This window comes from Calliphora vicina, chromosome 1 (genome assembly GCF_958450345.1).
Source record: "Calliphora vicina chromosome 1, idCalVici1.1, whole genome shotgun sequence".
In the NCBI taxonomy this organism is placed as follows: Eukaryota; Metazoa; Arthropoda; class Insecta; order Diptera; family Calliphoridae; genus Calliphora; species Calliphora vicina.
The window spans coordinates 149451748-149479405 of record NC_088780.1 but is presented as its reverse complement, the minus strand read 5'-3'; the positions used below and the strand labels follow the sequence as shown (position 1 = coordinate 149479405).

At 28.4% G+C, this 27658-nt stretch overlaps 1 protein-coding gene across 1 annotated transcript in view; it reads left to right on the top strand.

Annotated features, from left to right (window-relative positions):
• Octbeta2R (Octopamine beta2 receptor) overlaps positions 1–27658 on the top strand; it is a 300943-nt gene that overhangs the window by 213517 nt on the left and 59768 nt on the right. The gene's annotated exons all lie outside the window — the stretch shown is intronic.

The window sequence follows — 27658 nt, the reverse complement described above, 5'->3', positions numbered from 1 at the left end:
AACCTTAAGAGCATTGGGGTTCAAATGACTGTGTGATTTTAAAAGTTCAGTGTCATTTGAACCCCAAGTTCTCTTAAGGGTTAATTTCCATTTTTGTACTGTTATTGTTAATACTATATATTGAAAAACTTGACCTTTAATCTTCACGATTTAAGGGTTAACGTTTTCCGAACATACAAATGATCCAGGGGCGGCGCTATGGGGGCTCAAAGTAGGGTACCTTCGACATGTAAAATATTTAAACACGTGGAATTTTTTTGTTTCCTATCCGTTTTCAAAGATTTTTATATTTTTGGAAAGCGCTCGGCTTGAAAAAACATGCTTGCGTTTCTATTTATCTTTTATACTATTTTTGCTGTTTTTTGGGCGAAAAGGTGACTTAACACTTTTTTAATTAAAAAAAACTTTCTTTAAGAACATATAACAATTTTACGTCTTCCTGAAAGATATCTTTACTGAGAACATTTTGATATAAATAGCATGTCCTATTCTTAGAATATGTCGCCCCTACCACCTTCGGTATTTGTCAAATTATTTATAAAAATTTCATATTTGGGCCACATGTTCTAAAATCCCAAAGCTGGGATCAGAAAACGAAAAGCAGTTTTAGAAACCTTGATGTGTTCCCTATTTATCGCCAAAGTATTTTTTCAGCTGCGAAAGAAATGTGGACTCTATAGGCAAAATTGTAAAAAATACCATTTTTGGAATTTTCGCTCCAATTTTTAGGAATTTCGGGATTGCTTTTGACCTTTTGACATGTTTTTTTACAGTTTGTTATTTAGAATGACAAACATAAAAAACGTTAGAAATGTCATTGCGTTTCGTTAATAAATGAAGATTTTATTACATATTAAAAATTGCACTTTTTCATACTAAAAATTTTTTTAAAAAATTTTCTTAATGTGTCTGAGACAGACCCAATGACTTGTGTTGAATAAAATATTAAGAAAATTTACACAAATTTTTTAGTATGAAAAAGTGCAATATTTTTAATACACTTAATTTTAAAGTGGCATAGTTTTGAATCTAATTGAGACATTGACTTGACAAAGATATTAAAATCTTTGAAATCGGATGGGAAACAAAAAAATGGTACGTGTTTAAAAATTTTACATGTCGAAGGTACCCTAACTTGAGCCCCCATATCGATGCCCATGGAGTAATTGTATGGCCCATTTTAATAACTTAAACTCGAATGCTCCTTGGCTACGCCCACTTCCAAAAAATTTCGATTCTGCCCCACTGTGGAGCGTCGAAAAAAGTGCAAAATAAGGGCAACTTTAGTATATATGGTTTATCTTTTTGTATGCGTGTAATCTCAATTAAGTATATGTTTCAAAATGTTTGTTTATTTTGAAATGTTTGAAAATTGAGCAATTGCCAATTGTTTCAAATGAATTTTCATTGTATTTGTTAAGGATGTTAGTAAAAAAAGTTCTACTATGAATTTTAAGAGGAATTCTGACTTTTATGATTCACCACTTTTTTAAAATCGTTTGTTCACAGTTAACTTTAGAATAAAAAAAAAAAATAAAAACTAAAAGATTAACAGTTTGTTAAAAAATCACGCTCTAATACAGCACGTTGAACACCTGCAAAAGAGTAATATGACATAGAGAAATTTTTGTCCAGTCATATGGACACTCCCATTTGATTTAGTATTTTTCTGGTGTGTTTTTTAAACCCAATGAATGACTTAACAAATTTATTTCTTTGTTGTTTTATATTTTTAAAATTTGTGTGGTTTTTAACACCATTGGGATTGAGATTTTTTTCCAACAAAAAATCCAGCAGTTATAGCAGAATGATGATGGTGTTTGGTAAATGTTTGACTGTACGTAGATACTGGGTACTGTAGTAGTAAGTATTTGTAAATGTTAACGGAATTACTGTATGTTTTTGTAAAACACAGTATTATGGGTATTTGTTGGTGTTTGGGGAATTTTAAATGGATTATGATGATTATTTTATTTTGCTTTTAATATTCCTTTTTCCAGTATTTTTTGCATATTTTGTAAGGATATTGAATTTGTTTGTATACTTAGTAGTTTGTTTTTTTTAGCAAAATATAATATGATTACAGTTTACGTAATTAACGAAATGTTGTGTGAAAAAAATGTGGCTTGGTTATTGTAAGAACCTTAATATATTTGACCAAAATCCGAAAATCTAAATGAAATAATAATTGCATGTTTTCTGATAAAATCAATTTAATGACCACATTGTTAAATTGTATTTTACTGAAATACAATTTAAATATTATTATTAAAAAAAGGAACTTTCCATTTAAATCAAAATACTTATAGCCTTAAATTTCACAGGATTTCGTTTGAAATTCCTCTTCATTTAAAATAACATTTTATTGCAATTTTTATTTTATTAAATTAAAAATATTTCCAAATAAATAAAAAAAACATGTCAAAATGTTATATACGTCTGTGCCGAATCCTATATACTCAGCAACAATTTAATGTGGATACCGATTATTTTACACTTTATATGAAAACTTTAATCTGGTTTATTAAAGTTATTGAGAAAATGTTTTTTCATGTATTTTTTGGCTGAAATATTATTGTTGTTTCTACAAAAGAACAAAAAGTGTTATTAAAAACTGTGTAAAAGCTGCTTACACAGACAGAAGACTCAACATAAATATTATGATTTGATTTCATTAATTTCAATTCATAAAATTTTTAAATAATTTTTAAATGGTATGATTTTTTTCATATTTTATGTTCTCAAATCAAATCTGGAAGGCTTGAAACAAAGAATAATAACAAGAAGTGAAACGCTGTCAAAAAAAACATAAGTCAGTTGTCAAAAAACCTAATTATAAGAATGAAGTGGTATCATTTTATTTATGTATATGTGTTGGTTTTCAAACCACTTTCACCGCACTCCTCAAACACACATTGTTGTAAAAAGGTGACCTTTAAAATCATAACAAAATTTTATTACAATTAAATTTAAAAATTCAAACAATTCTCAAATTATTTGAATTATATTTGATCTGGAAAGGTTTTATAAATAGATTTTTCCGCTTTTTATTCTAAAATTTCTGAAAAAATTAAGTTTATTTGAATTTTTTTATTAATTTCCAATATGAAATTTTACAAATGTGTTCTTTTTAAAAGTTAATGTCAAAAAAATTAAAAAAATATTTTTTTCATATATATATTTTCACGTTTCGGTTATTTAAATGTGTGGAAAAAAATAATAAAAAAATTAAGTGATGGTGAAAGTGTGTGTTAGAATTGCAATTTTGTGCAATTTTCAAGAAAAAGTTTTGAAGTTAAATCTCTCTCTCAAGTGTGTTGAATTCACATACTACTTGTATGTGAGAAGAGAGAGTAGTTGTTGTAGAAAAAATGACAGGCCTCCCTTTATTATTCCCGTTATTCTTTGGCTTGAAAAATAAAATTTCAGTTTCATTTATATTTTTATGTTCACAGAAAAAACTATTTCCTAAACAGTTTCAATTCAAATATTTATCACATATTGAACTGGTTTCAATTATTTTATAATTGACTCAAGTACTCATGTACTCAAAAATAAAATTTTCTAATATATTCTACTGAATTTTAACTTTGAATTTAAAGCTTAAATAAATAAATATAATTTTAAAATTCTTAGTTTTAATACTTTTTAGAAGTACCAAACATATAATTTGTTTGTGAAGTTTTTATGAATAAAAGCTTTTTTTAAGTTTAAGGAATAATTTATACTAGCATAACCTGGTGTACTTCGCTACCCCTACCCTAGTAAAATTAAAAAAATATGAATGGAAATACGAAAATAACACATACAAAATTTGAGAATGTTTCAATTACAGTTCACTTGATATTCGAAAATAACTAACTAATTTTGTATGGGAGATACCACTCCACTGCTCTGATCCCACCCATTTCTAAACCTTTTATGTAAATATCAAGCTTTACTTTAACTTTCCTTTATAAGGGATTGGTCATTCCTACTAAGCCGATCATGCTTAGCTAAACTTCGCTCAGTAATAAGGAATAAATTCGTTTTTAGCTAACCTTCTTAGAATGGTAATAAATTGATTGATACAGTGTTTAAATTCTTTTAGTATTATAGTTCTCCAGATATTCAAAATTAATTATTTACTTTGCGCCAATCAGCCAATCTGTGTAAAATGGTAAGAGAGCTATGCGGACAAAGTTTGAAGAACCTTGCAATTATTACTTTGTATGGGAGGTGACTCACATCCTCTTCCGACCTCTCCCATTTTGGGTGCTATGCCCTCTAATCTAATTCCGTCTATATTCAGCTAAACTCCGCACAGTAATAAGAAATTAATTCGATAAAAGTTTAAACACTTTTACAATTATAGTTCTACAGATATTCGAAATTAATTATATACTTTGTATACGGTATGCCACGCCCACTATTCCGATCCCGAACAATTTCAGCGAAACTATGAAAATTTATAAAAGAGCCATTTAGACTAAGTTTGAAGAATCTGGCAATTATATTTTACAAAATATTTAGAAATAACTATTTACTTTGTATGGGAGGCGACTCACCATTTTTTCCGACCCGTCCCATTTTTCATTAAACTTCATGCAGTGATAAACCGTTGAAAATCGTCACAATTATAAAATAACTTATCTACAATTACATATTTACCGCCATATGCATAAACTGTTTTTTAAATTTGTCAAAGGTTTATAAAACAAAAATTGTTTATGCATATGGGAGTTAGAAAATAAAAAAACACCTTCAAAATATATTTACTAAAGCGAATTTAAATTACTAAATTCTTCTTCTTTGTTTTCTACAACAACTCTCACTAAAACAGAGCGAAATCAATACTGTTTAATTGTTTCTCTTATTTATTTACAACAACAAATTGGACAAACAAGCATTGCTTTGTTTACATTTTAGCTTAATGTTCACATGTACACCTTTTGCATATTTTGCTGAACCGATTTCAATAAAATATATATTCTGCACTTCTGTGAATAAATCCCTTTAAAACTGTATATTTATTGCCCAAATTGAATGTATAATGTGAGCGTAAAAGGGGTCTAAAGAAATCGACTTGCCTATTAATATTATGATAAGTATTAATAAATATACTTCAGTTAGTAGAAAAAAATTTACCCCACATCAAAATTAACGTAATATTTTCATAGAATTATTATTTTGGATATTTGTTTATGTCAACAAATACATAATTTTTTAGACTTTTTAAAAAAGCTTGCAAGACAAATGATTTTACCACATTTGAAAAACAAGCGAACACAGACTTAGATGAGTAAAATCCTCCAAAAAAGATGACCTGTAGTTTCTACACTTGATTATTTTTGTTTATGATCTCTTTTATATCTTTAAATGTATACATTTGCCTGTGAGAAAATGTCCTTTAAGTATTTGATTTTCTTTAAATTCTTATTTTTATACCCTTCACCTTCGTGAGAAGGGTATATATAAGTTTGTCATTCCGTTTGTAATTTCTACATTTTTCATTTCCGACCCTATAAAGTATATATATTCTGGATCCTTATAGATAGCGGAGTCGATTAAGCCATGTCCGTCTGTCTGTCTGTCTGTTGAAATCAATTTTCTGAAGACCCCAGATATCTTTAGGATCCAAATCTTCAATAATTCTGTCAGACATGCTTTCGAGAAGTTTGCTATTTAAAATCAGCAAAATCGGTCTACAGATGGCTGTGATATGAGGAAAAACCAGGACAACCTCGATTTTTTACCTATTTTTGACCTACACATCGCCTCAAAAGTGAGTAAACACCCGCCAATTTTTTGATTTTTTTAGGATCATGAAAATCATTATAGTCCGACTTAACTCTTTTTTTTCATAACCGAATCTATTATTCAACTCAATCTCCAACAAACAGAAACATTAAAATTTTAATCGATGAATAAATTTTAGGATTTTCATTATCTTAAAAAAAATCAAATATTTATTGGTGTATACTCACTTTTGAGGCTCACTGTATATCTGTATTAAGACATTAATACAGAAAATATGGATATCTATTGATAGATATTTCAAAGACATTTGCAACTACGAATATAAGACCACAGTAAGTTTGACCTACAATGGGTCAAAATCGGAAAAAAATATTTTTTAACACGATTTTTTTTTCACAAAAAAAATTTAAAAAACCAAAAAAAAATTTTTTAAATTTAAAAAAAAATAATTTTAAAAATTCAAAATAACAATTCTAAAAAAAAAATTTCCAAAAAAATTAAAAAAATAAATAAATTTTGTTTACCTAAACATATTTAAAATTTTTATTTTGAAGTATAATTTGTGAAGTGTTTTGTTTTTGTTTTATAAGTTTTTGATATATCGTTATTGTTATACTAAAAAATTGGTTTGTGAAGTAAAGTACCTATTTTGTTTAAACAAATAAAAATATTTCTTGTTTTCTTTATTTATTGTAATTAAAAATGTGGTAGCTTATTCTTAAAAAATAATTATAAAAAAAATATTTTTTACTAAATTTTTTTTAGTAAAATTAAGATGGGTCAAATTTACCACAACGTTATTAACTATGTCTCAAAATTTCACATCGACAGTTAAAGGTTAAGAAAGCTTTAAGAAATATATTTGCAAAAAGCTTTTTTATATTTTTATAAGTGCTCAAAAAGCTTTATTCTTAAAGTTTTAGTTTAGTTTTTATCTTTCTATAAAACGTTTTATAAAAGAGTTTAAAAAAGTTTTAAGAATGCTTTAAGAATGATTTTTAAATTTAAAATTTGTAAAGTTTAAAAAAAAATACTTTTTAAAAGTTTTTTTAAAAAGCTGTAAAAAGCATTTTGGAAAAGCCGAAGAATTTTTTGAAAAGCTTAAGACAGCTTATTTGATGATTTAACAGAATTGTTTATAAAAAACTTTTATTTTTGGGAAAGCAGTTTTTTTTTTGTAAAAACAGCTTTTGGTAAATATAGCTGGAAGTTTCGGAAAGTTAACAGCTGTTGCTCTTGACTTGAATTATTTAAAGAACCAAACAGAATATACTCAATGTTTGCGAAGTTACAAACGAAATAACTAACTTGTATAAATCATTACGCATTTAGAAGGGTGTAACACATCAAGTGGTGTGTACATTAAACGTGCCCTTAAAAATAGATTTAATAGATTTGGATTGGTGTTGTCAAATCATCGATTTAGAGCACTTTGAAAAAATAATAAAATGTAAATTTCCTTGTAACTTTTACCCCCAGTAACACGAAGTCTGGTTATGTGTTAACTAATAGTTAAACTGACATTTTTCATACAAAAATAATTTTAACCGGCAGTATAACTATTAGGTAACGCATACCCACACGCAGAGAAAAAATATAATTGGGCATGGTCACTGTAACCATTTAAATAGTTTTACAAGATGTTTAACAATATTATAGCCACAGTAACTATTTACATGATTGTGGTAACCATAATATGGTTAATTTATGATTCACATGATTGTATCAACCATATATATGGTTACAGTAAACAAATATATGTTCGTAACCATAATATGGTTAATTTATGATTCACATGATTGTATCAACCATATATATGGTTACAGTAAACAAATATATGTTTGTGGCAACCATATTTATGATGAATAATTTTATCATAATATGTTGTTCTCAGATTATGATAAGCCTTAAGCCGAGAGCAACATAATATGATAAGTCCTTCATCATATAAATGCTTGTCACAAACATATATTTGTTTACTGTAACCATATATATGGTTGATACAATCATGTGAATCGTAAATTAACCATATTATGGTTACCACAATCATGTAAATGGTTACTGTGACTATAATATAGTTAAAAAAACTTGTAACAATATTGAAATGGTTACAGTAACCATGCCCAACTATATTTTTTCTCTGCGTGCAGGCTTCGTGTTAATAGGGGTTAGTCCACTGAAATACTCCAAATTATGTTTGTATTTTCATTAAAACATCTCACTTTTACAAATGAAAGTAAAGTATTACCACACAGTCTCTATTCCAAAATATTTATGTCATCATATACGTCTTAATCGATTATTTACACTAAACTAGTCACTAATTGCAACTCAATTTGTTTAATTTTCATTTTATGCAATTGAACACACAAATTCAAATAAACATCAGCAGTCAACATCATCAGCAGCAGCAGCATCAATCAATACAAAAGTACCTACTCTTCGCAATTGTTTATATGAAATAGAAATTTCAATTGCACAAAATAAATACATAAACAATACTGGAATAAAGTAATAAAATAAAACTACAACAATTGGTAATACAAATAACATAAAACAAACAAAAAGCTATTTCTCTTTCACTTTGTTAAAACAAATAAAATACAACAACCACAATTGTGAAAAGCTTAAGGCCGGCCCATCATACGAGTTCGAGTACAATTTCAAATAAAAATTTCAATTTTTAGAAAATGTTTTTTAAATTTTTTAATAGATTTCCATTTTTTTATATTCCTTTATGTTTGGTTTATTTATGTGTGTGTGTAAAGCGAAACAAGTAAAAATAGCAAAAAATAAATAAAATTAAATAAATTGTGTGTTTTAGTTTTAAAATTAAACTAATGGTTGTTGATGGCACAAGAGTTTTTTTTCTATGAAGAGGTGGAGCACATTTGTTTTGGGTGAGTGTTTTTTTTTAAAAAAATTTTAGCTTTGAGGGAGGTTTTGGCTGATGAAATTTGTATCTTTTTTTTTTGTACTTTGACAATCTGTAACCGCGTGCTCTTAAGTATTTGACATCTTTAAATTTGTTTTTTTTTGTGTTTCAAATATATTTGCGTGGTTTTTCTTAGCTTTTCTTAAATTTGTTTTTGCTTTTTTCTTATTATATACAGTTTATACTTAGATTTTGTTAAAATTTTATTTAGTATGAAATATTTGTGTAGATACATATGTCGCAACAGATGTTTTTATATCAAATTGTTTTTAAAACAATTAGTGGTATTAATTTAAATTCTTTAGCTTTTGATGTCTAAAATATATAAATGGCTTTTAGACATTTGTATATCATTTATAATTATTAATAGAACATGTTTATTAAACTATAATTAATAACCCATCAACATTATTTATGGGAATCCAAAATTTTATTTTAATAAGTTTCAGTTTTGTAACTGGCTATATTCTAATATCTTGTAAAACAATTTTAATTGCGATGAATTTTGTGTCCACTTGAAAGAGTCAGAGTACTTGTGAGTATGAGTAATATTTAATTAAATATTATTAATCATACGCCTCTACATATAATTTTTAATTAAGTTGAAGTTTATTTTTTTTGTATTTGTTTAAAAAATTACTCTCTTATGTATGTATAATAAAGGTTGTTATGTATTTACATATTTGAATAATTTACTTTTTTGGTTTGTTTATCATAAATCATGACAAAGCACACGCAAAATTAAAAAGCGCTTTTAAATTGTGACACTGACAATAACATTAAAAATCATTTCAAGATTATAAACAACGGAAAAAAAGTAAAATTAAAATTAAAATCCTTGAATATGCAGACACACACATACAGAACAAAGACGCGAATAATAAGATACAACATTTTAAATTTGTTATGTGACAATAAAAATATAAATGCAAGAAACAGAAATTCAAAAATTAGTGTAAGTGGTCAAAAGCGATCAGGCAAATGTACTACACATGTTTTAATGTTTTAGCAGGTAATAAATTAATTTAAAAAAATATTTGAAAACAATTTTATTTAAAGGGAGAAATGAAATATCAAGGCATCACACCTTAAGCTGACCACACACGGAATGATTTGTTCGTCTAACTTGTGATTAAAAATTTCAATTTCTTGTGATTTTGTGCGCGCACAAACCCATTAACAAGTCGAACATGAACAAATCACATTCACAAATCACCCTTTACCAAATTTGTTAAAACTTGTCATACAAAATTTAAAGTTGCTGAAAAATTCAAAATTAATTTAAACTGCATATAACTTTTTAATGGTTTATCCAATTTTACAATAGATTAATAATTTTATTTGTCTCAAATTTATTTTATATGTCTGCTCCATTCATATTTAACATTTCCATTTTTACTCTAAAACTTAAATAAAATATGTCCATATAAATATAAAGAAATCGTTATAATCAAAAATTTGCATAAACCATTAAATAACCATGACATTTGCTCTAAACTACCAATTGTGGTCGTCTCTTACACTATTTGCTAAAACCAATTTCGTATAACAATTTTATACTTTTGGTTTCTAGTTTCGTTAATTAAATATTCATAATTTTGCTAACAAAAAATTTTCTTTTGTAACTATTTTGCAATCATTTTCCTAAGCCTATATAAAATATATTTATACACCACCATAGTAAGGAGGGTATAATGCGTTTGTGCAGATGTTTGTAACGCCCAAAAATATTAGTCTAACACCCACCTTAAAGTACAGCGTTCGACTTAGAATCACTTTCTGATTCAATTAAACGATGTCCGTCAGTCTGGCTGGTTGGGTGGCTGACTGTCCATGTAAACTTTGTGCGCAAAGTAAAGGTCGCAATTTTGAAGATATTTCAATAAAATTTTATACATATACTTTCTCGGCCCAAGGACGAAACCCATTGAAACTGGCTGAAATCGGCCTTGGCCCCCATACAAGTGTCCTCCCGAAATTGGACTTCATCGGTCATAAATGTTTAATTTATATACAAATTTCGCTCCAATTAAGTTTATATATATATAAACTTTTGATAGATATCCCACTCGCATCCCACTAAGGGACTAAAAATATCTTAAAAGAATGGACCTAGGCTTTCTTTTGAGCAAAAAAAAAAATTAAAAAAGGGCCCATATTGGAAAAAAATTTTGATTTTGCAAAAAAAAATTAAAAAATTGTATGTCTTGCGTTACAAAATATTTATTTTGATAGATATCCTACTCGCATCCCACTAAGGGACTAAAAATATCTTAAAGGAATGGACCTAAGCTTTCTTTTGACTACAAAAAAAATTTAAAAAAAGGGCCCATTTGGAAAAAAAATCGTATTTGCAAAAAAAAAAGTCAAAAATTGTAAGTCTTGAGTTAAAAAATATTTATTTTGATAGATATCCCACTCGCATCCCACTAAGCGACCAAAAGGGTCTTCAAGGATAATATCTAAGCTTTTGTTTGACCTAAAAAAAAAGATTAAAAAAGGGTCCATTTTGAAAAAAAAAAGTCAACAAAGTTTTTGATTTTGCAAAAAAAGTCAAAAATTTTATGTTTTGAGTTACAAAATATTTATTTTGATAGATATCCCACTCGCATCCCACTAAGCGACCAAGTAGGTATTCAAGGAAAATATCTAAACTTTATTTTAAGAAAAAAAAAAAAATAAAAAAAAATAGCGTATTTTAAAAAAAAGTCAAAAAAGTTTTTGATTTCGGAAAAAAAATATTAAAAATTTTTTATTTTTTTTTTTAAATATTTTTTTTCGAAAGATCGAAGAAATAGCTATCTATACTATTTGGAACACATTTTGCTAAGAACAATAGGTAATAAGTTACATGGATAAGAAAAAACCCCTGTTTGACCAAATTGTCAAAATTTTACCCCCTATAACTCAGAGAGTTCTCGACCGATGTTGTTGAAAAATTGTGTCTGAGTTACTATCCAATAGAGCTAACCTTGGTGCAAATTTCATCCCGATCGGAAGACATCGATTTCAAAAGTTGGTTCACTTGACATGAAATCCCCCATATACGAAATTCATGTCACTAAATTTTGTTACGATTGGTCCATACACGCAGAGAAAAAATATAGTTGGGCATGGTTACTGTAACCATTTCAATATTGTTACAAGTTTTTTAACTATATTACAGTCACAGTAACCATTTATATGATTGTGGTAACCATAATATAGTTAATTTACGATTCACATGATTGTATCAACCATATATATGGTTACAGTAACCATATATATGGTTACAGTAAATAAATATATGTTTGTGACAACCATTCATATGATGAAGGACTTATCATATTATGTTGCTCTCGGCTTATCATAATCTGAGAACAACATATTATGATAAAATTACACAGTACAACATTTTTCAGTACATTGCTTTGGGACTCAATTCTGACAATTGCACGTGAAAGTAGCCTTAAAAATAAGAACTTCTGTGTCATTAGTTTTGTCAAGTTGGCTGCCATAATAATTTAATGGCCATACGAATTTTTTTCCTCAAGGTGGATTTTTATCACTTTTTCTATATTTTAGAACTGTTATATCTCGTATACCGTACGGAATATCTCTTTTGTGCCTGAAGCAAAGTTGTATATATTGAAAAGTAGAAGAAATGTACGGAACATACATACCCGAAAAAATGCCAATTTTTTCAAATTTTTTACCAATTTTTCACATTTTTTGCTCAATAACTGGATTACAAATCCAATTATGGACAGAACACCATGAAATTAGGTCGTGTGATTTGTGTTTATATGAAAGTTATTTATCATGAATTTTGCTTGTATACCATAATTTTTAACAGATTTATTCACTTTAAAGTGATTTTCTGAAGCGGGTCTTATATGGGAGCTATGAATAATTATGAATCGATCATACAAAAATTTGTTACATATAATTTGCTCGGCACAAGGACGAAGCCTGTTGAAATTGGCTGAAATCGGTTCATTATTTCACCTAGCCCCCATACAAATGTCCTCCCGAAATTGGACTTTATCGGTCATAAATGTTTAATTTATATATGTATCTACACAAATTTCGCTCCAAATAAGTTTTAGATATACAAAATTTATGTCACCAAATTTGATTATGATCGGTCCATAATTATTCATAGCTCCCATATAAGACCCGCATCCGAAAATCACTTTAAAGTGAATAAATCTGTTAAAAATTATGGTATACAAGCAAAATTCATGATAAATAACTTTCATCTTAATACAATCATGTGAATCATAAATTAACCATATTATGGTTACCACAATCATGTAAATAGTTACTGTGACTATAATATTGTTAAAAATCTTGTAACACTATTTAAATGGTTACAGTGACCATGCCCAATTATATTTTTTCTCAGCGTGTAATTAGTCATAACTCCCATATAGACCCGCTTTCTAAAATCACTTTAACGTGCACAAATCTCTTAAAAATGTTGGTATACACGCAACATTCAACATAAATAACTTTCATATAGACATAAATCACGCGTCCTAATTTCATGGTGATCGGTCCATAATTGGTCATAGCTCCCATATAAGGCCCACTTCCGAAAATCACTCAGGAACAGAGTACGGAAATAAACAAATCGAAACGTTTGCTATCGTTTTGTTTTGTTCTTTTCAGTGTGTAAAACAAAAACCAAACACGTACAATGAGAATGATTGTCCCATTATGTTTTGTATTGGTTTTGCTCATGACCGCAAACTGTACATTAATATAAACGTACGCAGCTAGAAAAGAAAAGAGAAAGAACAATATTGAAATATTATGATAAAAAACGTTTAACAAACGTTTGGTAATTGATTTACTCATTATAATAGAGAACACAGTACAAAAAAAAACAAAACGAATAAAAAATACGTTTATCTATCTGTTTTGTACTCAAATGTTCAATTGTAACGGTAAATTAAATAATGCAGATGAGTGAAAAGCTAATCGTTTCGTTTTCTCTCTTTGTCACTTGAAAAGTTTTTGTTTTGTTTTTGCTCATGTACAATACAATTGTACATTTTGCAAACGTTTGCGAAATGTTTTGTTTGTTTTCATACTCTGCTCAGGAATATATATTATTTAAATTTGGAAAGAAAAATGTTTTTGCTCATTTACTTAGTGTAGGGTATTATATGGTCGGGCTTGACCGACCATACTTTCTTACTTGTTTTATATATAAAATTGTGGTCAACTAACACAGCACAATGTAGCGTATTTAGAAGCAATAAGCGCAACAACAACAATAGCGATAAAATCAAATAATCAATTCTACATTAGACTGGCACATTACTGTTCAAATAAAACAGGAATTTCAAAATTAATTTCTCCCAGTTTCACTGCATAATTCTCAATTAATGCATATTTTTGTGAATATTTTCCATTTCATAGTGCATATTTCTGCATATTCCTGAGCATATTTTTCGATCAATAGTGCTAGGAAATCTGAGCTCCGGTAATTACCATACTGCTAGAGTGAAAGCTGCACGATTTATTTTACTCTGCAAAAATCTGAAGCACTCTAATGTACGCATCGCGCTTTTGCCGTGTGCCATATTTTAATGGTCTCTTTTCCTAGACACAAACATACATGCAAACATTTAGCTCTCACTGTTTAGAGAGTGGAGAGCAGATTTGCATACATACAATATGTATTTAAGTATGTTAGTGAAATGTTTTCTATGTGGGTTTTCTGTTGTTGTTTTTAGCTTGAAAAGTACATGTGCTCAGTACACAATTGTGTGGGTGTGATATTGGTGGGAATAATTTTCTTTTTGTTTTTTATATGTTTGTGAGAGTTTACATTTATTTGTTTGTTTGTTTTTGTGTACAGTTGAAGGTGGAATATTGTGTGTGATTTCCCCATGCATAACATTAACATTGGTGTAGGCCAATGTTAATGTCACTTAAACATATTAAATTAAAAATGAAAACACACACATTTGGTTTTCGAAATAAGGTGAACAAATTACAATATAAAATATTTAAATTATTGTTATTATTACATATTTAAAAATAAACAAATTTGACAACAGAAATTAACAAAATTTAATAATTGATAACCTCCATTAAAACGAAGTCTGGTAATGTTTTAACTAATAGTTATACTCTCGGTTAAGTGAAGAGAAAAAAGTGCATACTAAAGTTATTAAATATTTAGAAAAAAATCCAACTTGTTCCCACAAAAAGTTGGCCAAACAATCAAAGGTCTGCCATCAAACTGACTAAACGATATGGAAAGAATTTTTTGGTGATAGAAAGCCTCATACATAAGGTTCATGTAAAGCCAATAAATGGAAAGCATTTTCAACATTTCCAACTCATCCTGTAGGAAATCAGTCCGGTTAGCTCAGTACTCGGACTATTTGGTACAAAAAGTTAAAGCCAATGCAGGTTTAAAAACATTCAGGGCTCAAAAAGAAAAATTTAAAGGCAAAAGACTGAGCACGGAAATTGAAGTCAAATTTTATAATGGATGACGAAACGTATGTTCTGGAAAAATTTTCCCAGATTCCGGCTCAATATTTATACCCATACCACCATAGTGGGGAGGGTATTATGCGTTTGTGCAGATGTTTGTAACACCCAAAAATATTAGTCTAACACCCACCTTAAAGTATACCGATCGACTTAGAATCACTTTCTGAGTCGATTAAACGATGTCCGTCCGTCCGTCCGTCCGTCTGGTTGGCTGGCCGGCCGGCTGGCTGGCTGTCCATGTAAACCTTGTGCGCAGAGTACAGGTCGCAATTTTGAAGATATTTCGATAAAATTTGGTACATATTACTTTTTTGGCCCAAGGACCAAGCCTACTGAAATCGGTCCATTATTTCACCTAGCCCCCATACAAATGTCCCCTCGAAATTGGACATTATTGGTCATAAATGTTTAATTTATCTATGTATCTACACAAATTTCGCGCCAAATAAGTTTCATATATGCAAAATTCATGTCACAAAATTTTGTTATGATCGGTCCATAATTAGTCATACCTCCCATATAGACCCGCTTCCGAAAATCACTTTAACGTGCTTAAATCACTTAAAAATGTTGGTATATACACAAAATTCAACATAAATAACTTTCATATAGACATAAATCACACGACCTAATTTTATGGTGATCGGTCCATAATTGGTCATAGCTCCCATATAAGGCCCACATCCGAAAATCACTCAAAAATATAAATTATTGATATTTTAAAAGAAAAATATTTTTACTAATTTACTTGGTGTACGGTATTATATGGTCGGGCTTGACCGACCATACTTTCTTACTTGTTTTATATTGCTGATGCTCGAGGGAATGTTTTAGGAATGTTTAGAACCCAAAAGCAGAACATTTTCCCAAACAGTTCTTGGTATGGCAAGCAATATGCACTTGCAGCAAAAGAATCCAAACAAAGGTCTCTATATATACCATAATTTACATCAAGGAATGTTTACAATAGATTATTCTTCCATTCATAAGACTTCTTAATGTGTCCACTTATTTTTGGCCTAATTTGGTATCTTGTCACCATGGTAAGCAAGGTCTTGAATAATGTGTTATTTGTGCCAAGAGAGGCAAATCCTCCAAATTGCCTGGAGCTAAGACCAGTGGAGAGATATTCGGCTTTTGTTAAAAGAAAATTGAAGAGCACAAAATAGGTGTCCAAAAGTGTGATAGATTTGGACCGTTTTGGATGAATAGTTTTAAATTAAAATGTTTACTAAATTATTAAATGCGTGCCTGAAATTCTAGCTACCTTTAATTTTACATCATGATACAACAATATAAGGTACACTCAGTAGAAAATAAATTCTCAATTATACAATTCTTGTAACGTCAAACAAAAGAAAATATAAAAAAAATATGAAAAAAATCAAAATCAAAATTTGACGTTATAGGTCTAAATATTGAAAACTCTCCCTAGTGATTCTACCTTCTACAATTATCGTATCCTGATTTTACATTAATATTTTGATAAAAATTGTTTTTTGCCTTTCAATTCCTTTGTCACCTTGAACGCTTTGTTTTGAAATATTAGAAACATTTTAACAGTTTTTGTGAATAAATACAGTTATGCAATATGAATATAATTTCAAATGAATATTTAACAAATTCACTAACACCAGCAGTGCCATAAGTTTTCCTAATACATATCCATACAATATGAAGGCTGCTAAATAATGAGTTTTTATGGCACAGCTGGTCAGAGCTGAAAAATTAAACTCTCTTTTTTTGTTTGTTTCAGTATTTATTAAAATTGTTAAAATTTGATAAATGTTTAATTTTTATTTTGTTTAATTTTTTTCAAGGTATTGTTGTATTGTTAGTGTTAATCGTATCACGAAATAGCCTTTTTTATTAAATATCGCAGTTTAATGTTTTTGTTAGTTTGTTACAAAGTTGGAAAGTAATGTTTATGGAAATTAATTAAAATGGTTTTTGTTTATTTTATATTTAACTAAAATTATAAACGTACATATGTAGTAGGCAGTAAGCTTAATTTTGTTTTTTTATGAGAGATTTTCAATATTTAAAATGATTAATGAACATGTTGATATCTTGTAACAAAAAAAAAAATAATACCAAACAACATTATCATGAAACTTCTTGCCATTGTTATCTCTATTTGAAAAAAAAATCAATTACGATAGAATATCGATTTCTTGTTGAGCAAATGGAAAAAAGTTAATTTCGTTTGCCCATTACACAGAAAAAACTATTTCCTAAACCGTTTCAATTCAAATATTTGTCACATATTGAATAGGTTTCAATTATTTCATAATTAAATCAAGTATTCATTTGCTCAAAAACAAAATTTCTTGATATTTTCTATTGAATTTTGAGTTTTGAATTTGATTATTTTGACAATTGAATATACAATTTTCGTTATTGGTTGAATTTCAAATACAAGAATTATTGAATGGATAATTTTCGTAATTGAAAACACATTTTTGATATTTTTTGTGTTTCAATTACGAAAATTATCCATTCAATAATTTTTGTATTTGAAATTCAACCAATAACGAAAATTGTATATACAATTGTCAAAATAATCAAATTCGAAACTCAAAATTCAATAGAAAATATCCAGAAATTTTGTTTTTGAGCAAATGAATACTTGATATAATTATGAAATAATTGAAACCAGTGTTTAAAAAACTAGACTACAAGTAGCAGTAGCAAAGAAAAAACACAAGTAGTCTAGTTAAATAGTAGACACAAGTAGTCTAGTTAATAAAAACTCCGAGTCAATAATTACTACTACTACTCCTACCTTCACATTTTGGTAGCAGTAGTTGTAGTAGTACTAATAAAAGAAAAATTTAAAAGTAGCAGAGTAATTTATTTTCTATTGCTACCTTAAAAAAGAAAAAGTTTTGATGTAGCAGTCATTAGTTTTTTATTAATTCTGCTACTTTTAAAATTTAGTAGTAATAGAAGTAGCAGTTGAGGTAGTAGAAGAAGTAGCAGTTAAGTAGCAGTTGAAGTAGCAGCTAAGTAGCAGTTGAGGTAGCAATAAAATAAGTCAAAAATAAAAATCTTCAGCCAAAAAAGTATATTATGTGTTGTTGTTGTGAATGTATATTTGTGCAAGTTGGTCGTGTTGTAAACAAAAGTTCGGCTTTTTTGTTATACACACAGAAAACACGATCTTTCTGTTAGCATACGAACATCTGAGACGAATAAAATTGAATAATTCTTTCAAACTCTCTCAAAACAAAAACTACACACAGTGTTTAATTCTGTCAATTTTGGTGTTATGACTGAAGATTTTCTTTTTTGACTACTTTTATTGCTACCTTAACTGCTGCATCAACTGCTACTTTACTGCTACCTTAAAAATTAAAACTCGATATAGAGCAGTAGCAATGATTTGTATTTTTATGCTACTACTCCATTTACAATTCATGTTTTATTACTACTGCTCTGTTAAAAGTTTTATATTTTGAAGGTAGCAGTTGTTTTAAAAAAACAAGAAAACGAAAAAAGACAAATGCTACTGCTACCGCTACATACACTTTTTTGAAGCAGTAGTTGTAGCAACAGTTAAAAATTTGTTAGTTATCGTAGCTTTTTAAACACTGATTGAAACCAGTTCAATATATGACAAATATTTGAATTAAAATATAATTTTTTCTGTGTAGACATCACTCAAATAAAGGCTAAGCTTGATAAATACTATGGGAACTCTGCACCATCAATTTAAACGGTTAAAAAGTGGTTTACTGAATTTCGTTGTATTCGTACAAGCACGAATGATGCCGAATTCTCTGGACGCCCATTTGTGGTCTCTATACCCTAAAGAATTGAAAAAAATCAAGATATGGTGTTGGTCGATCGGACGTTGAATTTGCGAGAGATTCCAGAAGTCATTGCCATCTCACATGGCTAAGTGGTTTCAATCTTGAACGATCACTTGGTTGAAGTGGTAGTTAACAGTGCGCTAACAGTCAAGTAGAGTCTAAAGGACCCCTTGACAGATGTATTGTTATTTTCATCATATTCTATACTAAAATGTCGAAGTTATTAGACCCAACCTGTCTAAAGCTAGGTACTCTGTTCATATTTGCGAAAAACCATGGTTTTTTCATGCGAAAAATTTTATATGCTGTTTGACAGCTAGCTGTTGCTTTTAATTTCGTGCGAAAGAAGTGCTGCGTATGTTATTTCGTGTGGAAAAATAAGGTTGCCAGATGTATTTCACATGTTTTCCACAATAAAGTACAACTTTTGCGAAATTATTTCGCATATATTTCATTCCAAATATTTTATATGTAGTTTGACAGCATTTCGCACGAAATTTTGAACAGAGTACCTAGCTTAACTCCAGAAACTCTTCCCTTAAGGTTTCTATAGTGCTTTCTGTCACTTTGTTGGAACAGGTAGTCCATCACCAGAATCAACATAAAAATATTAATTCCTTAACAAATGTTTGGCTTCTTTTGCCGCAACTGCATATTGCTTGCCATACCAAGAACTTTTTGGGAAAATTTTCTGCTTTTGGGTCCTAAAGATTTCTACAACATTCCCCCGAGCATCAGCAACACAAAAATATTGATTCGGAAGATACGTTCCAGAACATACGTTTCGTCGTCCATTAAGCAGCAGGTATATTTATACCCTTCGCCATGAGTGGCAAGGGTATATTTGAAAGTCCATTGCAACGATGTATATAGGGCTATAGTAAGTCGGACCTGCAATGGGTCAAAATCGGGAAAAATATTTTTTAACCCTAATTTTTCTTTCACCAAAATTTTTTTTTTGTCATAAAAACTTTTTCCAAAAAAAAATTTTAAAAATTAAAAAAACTTTTTAAAAAAAATTAAAAATCTATTTAGAAAAAAATTTTAAAAAAAATTAAAAAAAACTGATGTTGTTTAAATAAAAATATTAAAAAAAAATTATAATAAATAAAAATCTATTTATTGGCTTTAGAAACATCATGTTCTCCCGATACTGTTTAATAACATTGGAATCAGTTTGACGGTAGACCTTTGATTGTTTGGCCAACTTTTTGTAAGACCATGTTTGGTTTTGTTGAAAATATTTAATAATTTTTGTGCGCACTTTTTGCTCGTCACTCATTTTAATCAGATTAACAACAAGTGAACATTATTGACATTAAACATAATAACTGACATATTTTTAAAAAAATCAAATAATACTTGATTTAAAAGTTTTAGGGAAAAACGTGTGTTAAGGTTTTTTCGATCTCACTCCTTATGTAGTTGACCAGAAATTTGTAACTTTTGATACTCAGGGCTGAGCATTCGCAGAGAAGGTGGAAAATCATTACCTCTTTTTCCCTCACCCCACAATGGTCCTTAAAGGGAAGTCCAAGGCGATTTGCTTGCTATTCTAGTATTCAGTGCCCACTGCCTTGGGGGTTTCATGCAATTGTCATTTTGGCCAATCCAATTCTATTTAAGTTTGATGATCTGGATACGTGTTGGTGTTTCACTTGATCTTTCCCAAAGATCTCGGTTTGATATAACATTGCAGGTTGCTAGCTGTATTCCAGGATTCACAGCCATATAATATGACAGAAGTCACATTATATGAAAAGCTATAATTTCCAAAACTGCTTAAATGTGTAAAATGCATTACACTATCCCAACAAGGCAAAATACCCCAACCTCTCTCAGTTAAAACTTTTAACTGTACATTATTATACTCTTTGACAAATTCACTATTTCATTTTCCTCAAATTATTACAACATATGACTAAACACTATATACAAAAAGAAGATTACAACCTGCCAACAAAATAAACAGGCCTGAGGCATTATTTTGCTAAGAAACAGAAACTTGTTTTAGAAGAAATGACAATATTTTTGTGAATTTCATAAATATAGAGAATTTATTTTCTTCAACATGTCATAATATTCTCAAAAATGTGATGATATTTACGAGTATAATAAAATTTTAAAAAAACTCTTATTCTAATTTAACCCTTTTGATATTGAAATTCCATAAGTGTGGTGAGCTAAATTTGTTGGTAGTAAAAATAAAGAAACTAAAACCAAATTTATGAGCTGCTAAAATTAAACATATTTTTAGAATTAAAGAAACACAATAAATATAGTAAATCAAAAAATTAATTTCATTTGAAATTATTAGTTTCGCAAAACAACACAAATAAAACAAACACGCGTTCCAAAAATGATCCAGTTTTTTGCTGAAATGTTTAGATGAATAATATAAATAATAATAATAAAAACACAGAAACATTTTAATCTTTATCAAGAAAAAATAAAAATATTAAATATAAATTTAATATTTATGTTTAATTATAAAAACAAAGATACAAACAAACACACACATACTTATATATTTAATTTGTTTTAAAAACAACAAAAATATTTAAACAAAATATTCTTTCTCTTTTTTGTATTTTTGCAGATAAAGCTGGCAACGCAGTAAAAAGTCAACAACCACACAACAAAAAGGAAAATACAATAGAAAATGTATTTATTTTATTAAAAATAAAACTGAAGAGTAAAAAATTAAAATTAAAAACCAACCAAATAAATCGGCCAAAACACACACACAAGATAAGCAGAGTATAAGCAAAAACAAAATCTGTGAATAACCTTGGAAACCAGCCAACTTTATCATAATTTAAATGACGAATACAAACACAATGATGTCCGCTGAACATGATGCTCATCATCATCATGATGATTTTAATAATGAGGATCATTATGATGATAAAAATGAGATTGTTAAGAATGACGATGGCAACGGCAGCGATAATGTCGATTATGATGAAGATGAAAATAGCGAATAATGCTCGCATCAATGCCAAACCAAACAAGCAACGACAACAGCAGCAACAGTAAACAAACAAATAACAAGTAGCCAGCAACTTTGTCGAAGAACAATAAACTAAACCAATAACACTATAATTTTGCATTAAAAATAAATATTTAAACTTAACTAAAAGTGGCATTTTTATAAACAAAAAAATAAAAATTTTAATTAAAAGAAAAGAAAAAACTCTCTTAAAAACTGTCAGTTTAATAGAAACCAAAACAATTTGCTTAATTTCACACTCTTTTTAAAAGATTGTTTTTTTTTAAGTTCAACAAAAATATATTTTATGAAAAATCTAAAACACACTCCTCCTCCATGGTGACAGATATTTTTTTAATTAGCAATTTATGTGAAAATGTCAAACAAAGAAAAAATATATATAAAAACCAAACACCATTAAAATAAAACATCGAAATATATCAAGAAATAAATCAGCAACTAAACTAAAAATAAAATATTCTTAACAACAATACTAAATGATCTTAAGAAAATACATTAATAAAATTATTTATTTATGTAAAAATTATATCATGATTATAATTTTTCTCTCAACATTTTAACTAATTTTTAAGTGTTAAATAATTATTTAGACCATCTCCTGCTTCCGTCATTCGCTCACAGCCAAAATACTTTTATTTAAATAAATACAAAAATTACAACGACACACACCTCTTGCTTGGTTGTTGTTAAAGTGCAAGTGACACTTGTAGAAAGCCAAGAAATAACAAATGACAAGTAAACAACAACAACAAATAAAGAAAAATTTAAATGAAAATTAATACAAATAAATAAAATAAAAGTAGAGAAACACACAGCAGCAACATCTGCTGCAAATAAATCAAATTTGAAATTGTGTTTTATGTTGAATACAGGGTGTTTTGTATAGAAAATCCATTATTAATTTCGCCAAGCTAGGGGGAACATTCTATGTGTTTTTGTTGAAGTCTATTAAAAAAATAAAAACTGTTTTAGGGTTTCATTCCTCTGATTTGAATGTGTTAGGTACTTATATTTAATGAGGCGTCCCAGGAAAAAACAATACAATATTTCTATTTTAAATGAATATAGGCAGTACTTGTTCCACAGTCAGAGAAAAAACATGGTTCGATATGGCTACGACAACTATACTATGTTCTTTGTAACAATATGATCAAAAAATTCTGAAATTTGTTTAACAAAATTTTAAAAATAATAAAATGGAGTTTTGGTCACATCTGCCAATAGGTTAATGGTATCCTATGAAGACAAAAACTCATATATAAGTAACTAAGAATAATTTAATTTTAATATTTCTCAAAATATTTTAATTTTGTTCCTACATTTCCTGTTGTAGTGGCCTAAGACACGTTAATGGCCTGGGAAATTTTCAATAACTTTATCACTTTTTAACCAATTTTTGTCTTTTATATCTTATTACAACGACAATTATATACACATTTCGATTCTTTTATACTAGATTGCAAAAGTAATTATTTAATGGCAACATTTTTACAAAAACATGCCTATTTTTAACCGATCGGGCTCAAACTTTTTTTACCCTAACTACACGCAGAGAAAAAATATAGTTGGGCATGGTTATTGTAACCATTTCAATATTGTTACAAGTTTTTTTAACTATATTATAGTCACAGTAACCATTTACATGACTGTGGTAACCATAATATGGTTAATTTACGATTCACATGATTGTATCAACCATATATATGGTTACAGTAAATAAATATATGTTTGTGACAAGCATTTATATGATGAAGGACTTACCATATTATGTTGCTCTCGGCTTAAGGCTTATCATAATCTGAGAACAACATATTATGATAAAATTATTCATCATAAATATGGTTGCCACAAACATATATTTGTTTACTGTAACCATATATATGGTTGATACAATCATGTGAATCATAAATTAACCATATTATGGTTACCACAGTCATGTAAATAGTTACTGTGACTATAATATTGTTAAAAATCTATTAACACTATTTAAATGGTTACTGTAACCATGCCCAATTATATTTATTCTCTGCATGTAGAGTGATCAAATATTCGACATATTCCAAAAACCGGTTTATTTGAAGAAGCGTAATTTTTAAAAACCGGTTTTCGGTTTTTTCATTAAAAAACCGGTTCGAATAACCGGTTTTTAAATTTTTTTTGTCAATTTATGAATTTATTAAAACTAATTAAAGAATCATTCAGTCTTTTACAAATTTATTTAAATAAAATTTATTTACAGCTTTAAATTTTTTTTAATATTTTAAATCTATAGAAATGATATATGTATATTAATATAATATTAACACATACTAATAGTTAGTTGTATTTTTTAAAATAATATTTCAAGAAGAGAATACAATTTAAATGATTTGAGTACACACGATTCCTCAATTTATTTTTGATTAAAAAAGTAACAGAAATAACACGTTCATTTATAGTTGAAATTGCATTGTATAAAAGATTTAGTTTATTTTAACTTTTTGAAAATTTGTCCAAGTATTCAAAATCTGGTTTTAAATCGCTAGTTATTGCAATACTAGTTTTTTTGTGTGGATTTCGAAGTTCTTTTATTGTTAAACTGAGCTGAGCTTCTATATTTTCCAAGTCTCATTCAATATATTCTAAAGCAGACATGCGCAGCCCATACCACAATTGTGGAAAATCAAATCACACGTATTCTTATGCTCTTACATTTTAGTAGTCGTTGTCCACTCAACGAGATAACTAGAAATACGCATGAGCACTGGTGTACTTTTTCTTTATTTTTTCAGTTTTTGTATTTGTGTGTTTGCAGGTGCACTGAATAAAATAAAGAATTGAATGTGTTGGTGAGAGTAAGTGTAAAATCAGTAGTGACAATGTTAGTGGTACAGTATCAATGACTTTTTATGATATCCACCAATTTAAAAGACACGCGGTTGGTATAAACTACGTAGAACAGGAATCGTTATACGAAGCTAAATTAAACACGCTCCAAAACGAGACGCAAAATTTTCGAAGGTAAAAAACAAAAATGAGCCAGAAATAATGACAATGACGCTCGACTGCGCCTTGATGTATAACTTGTTAATGGCATTCAACATGAAATCGTAACACACATTTAGAAGAAAAGTGTTGTTTAAAGTAATCGCTAATTATTAAAATTAAAGATTCTGCGATCTTAAAATAAATAAAAAAAAAATATTCGATTTTGTCGAATAACTCGAAACTCGTCCTTTTGTAAAAACCGGTTTAAAAAAACTGGAAAATTGAAAAACAACCGGTTTTTCGAATAGTTAGAAAACCGGTTTGACCACACTAACCCTAACCTCACACAAAACTGCCCTTTGATTTTGAAAAATCAAAAATAAGGTCCACCTTAGTAAACATATTATATTATGTAAAATATTGCTATAACATTTCTACATCTTTTGCAAATATCAAAATGGGCTAGAATAGTCGAATATACCATTGCAAGTTATTTTAAAAAAATGGATTTACTTTTTCGTGGTTTTCAAAAAAGATCACCGCTGTAAAGTTTGAATATCATTCTTTAATTTTTTTTATCCAAAAACCGAAAATATTTTTTTTATCAATATATCAAACTAGCTTGAATCTATTTTTTAAAATTTGAGGAAACGGGAAAAACATCCATAATATGGTTATAACTTATAACCCTTTCCTAGAGCGAATAACTATAAATTTCAGTGAATTTATCAATAATATTTTAATTGGGAATTTAGTACCTTAAAACAAAAACCTATTGAAATAAAATTTTGTATTTCCAAAAATAAATTTTAATAATAATATGAATACTTTGGATCATAATATGATTTTATTTGATTATAATGTAAATATGTACTATTATCACAATATGGTTGATTTGTATCATCATATTATTATAATTAGATCATAATATTCGACTACAATCATAAATCTTAGATTATGTTTACCACAACCATGTTTTTTCTCTGCGTGTAGTTGAGACCAATGATTTCTGTTTGAAATTTTCACCTTCGGAACAAGTTCTATGGAAGCGTTGATATACCTGTAACCATTCCTTGGAACGGTTCTAGAACGATTTTTGCATGAAACTGTCACTAGTTCTAAATAAACGCTAAATAACTAATAACACTTTTGAAGTACGGTTCTATAACTAGGAATTCCATAAATTTTGTTCTATTCAAAATTGTGAAACTTGAAACAAGTTGTATTGTTTCATTCAGTATATTAGTGGAAATATACTTTATAATCGATTCTTGAATCCATTAAACGTTTGTTTCATTCGATTTTAAAAATAAAATTCTGTTGAAAATTTCTTACCAAATCTATACTATATTACACTTTTATAGCCGCCATAAAAAAAGAGGTATGTATCTTGATTTTGGTCCTAGAACCAAAACGTATATTTATTATGGGTCCTCGAAGTTTCTAAGACGAAATGAGCTAGCTGGCTGAAATTTACTCTCTGTTGATGAGGTTTATTTGACATTGAAAATGGGCAATATCAGTTCATAATTTCACCTAGTCCCCATACAAATGTCCCCCCGGAATACTATTTGGGCAGCCATAAATATGTTGGTTATGCGGAAATCGAGATAAAATTTTGCACACATTAGTTCGAAGTACTCAGAAATTATACTGTAAAGTATGGCGAAAACTGGGCAACATTTGTTCCTAGGCCCCGTACAATGTCTCCCTCATAAAATGACTTCAACATTCATAATTGTCTTATAATAATTAATATCCTAATGCAATTGGACATATACAGGTTTTATATGAACCTAAATCTTTCCCACCATATTAGGCCTACATATGTCAGAAAAATTTTTGATTGTCAACAAATGAACAGCTACATATTGATGGTGGTAATACAATTTTATATTGATTTTTTTCCATATCAAAACTAAACGTTTTTTAATTGGTTCTTTGGAAAACTCTTTATAATTACTAATTTGCTTATGGCTATAATCGCAGGCATAGTGGTTTAGAAGCTTTTCCTCTTGGAAATAATTCGGTAACTTGTGAACGAATTAATTTCTGAGATGTCTCTTATTTAATTTGTATTTAAATGCGTTTGTAGTTGGAATGGGAGCTAAAAACCAAAATTCAGAAATATAAAATCAATATTATAACACGAGAACCCATGTACATTTATATACTATTTGAAAATTCATAAATATGTTGATTGTGCGGCAATCCTGATACAATTTTGCACAAATTAGTTCAAATTACTATGAAATTATACTGTAATATATGGCGAAAATATTTAAAGATTTGTCCCAATTCCACCCTCAGAAAATGACTTCAAAATTCATAATTGTCTTATAATAATAACCTTTTGTGAGGATCGGTTCACAATTTTCCCTCCATATAACCAATATATCAGAAAAATTAAATATTTTATTGTCAATAGATAATAAGTATATAATGATATTAACTTAAATTTCCACATAAGTCATTTAAAGTTTTAAGAAATTAATCACTATATCAAATTCTGTACAGTTAGAACCCTAACTGATTGAAGTTCCTAATGCCCGTAATTTCAACAAATAGATATCTATCAGTGCTTAGTTACTTATGGAGTAAAAATACTTGGTAATTTTTACCCGTAGATATTGATTTGGAATTAATGTCAAGTTACCTTTTAGGTAAATTTATCAGCTGGGTATATAACAC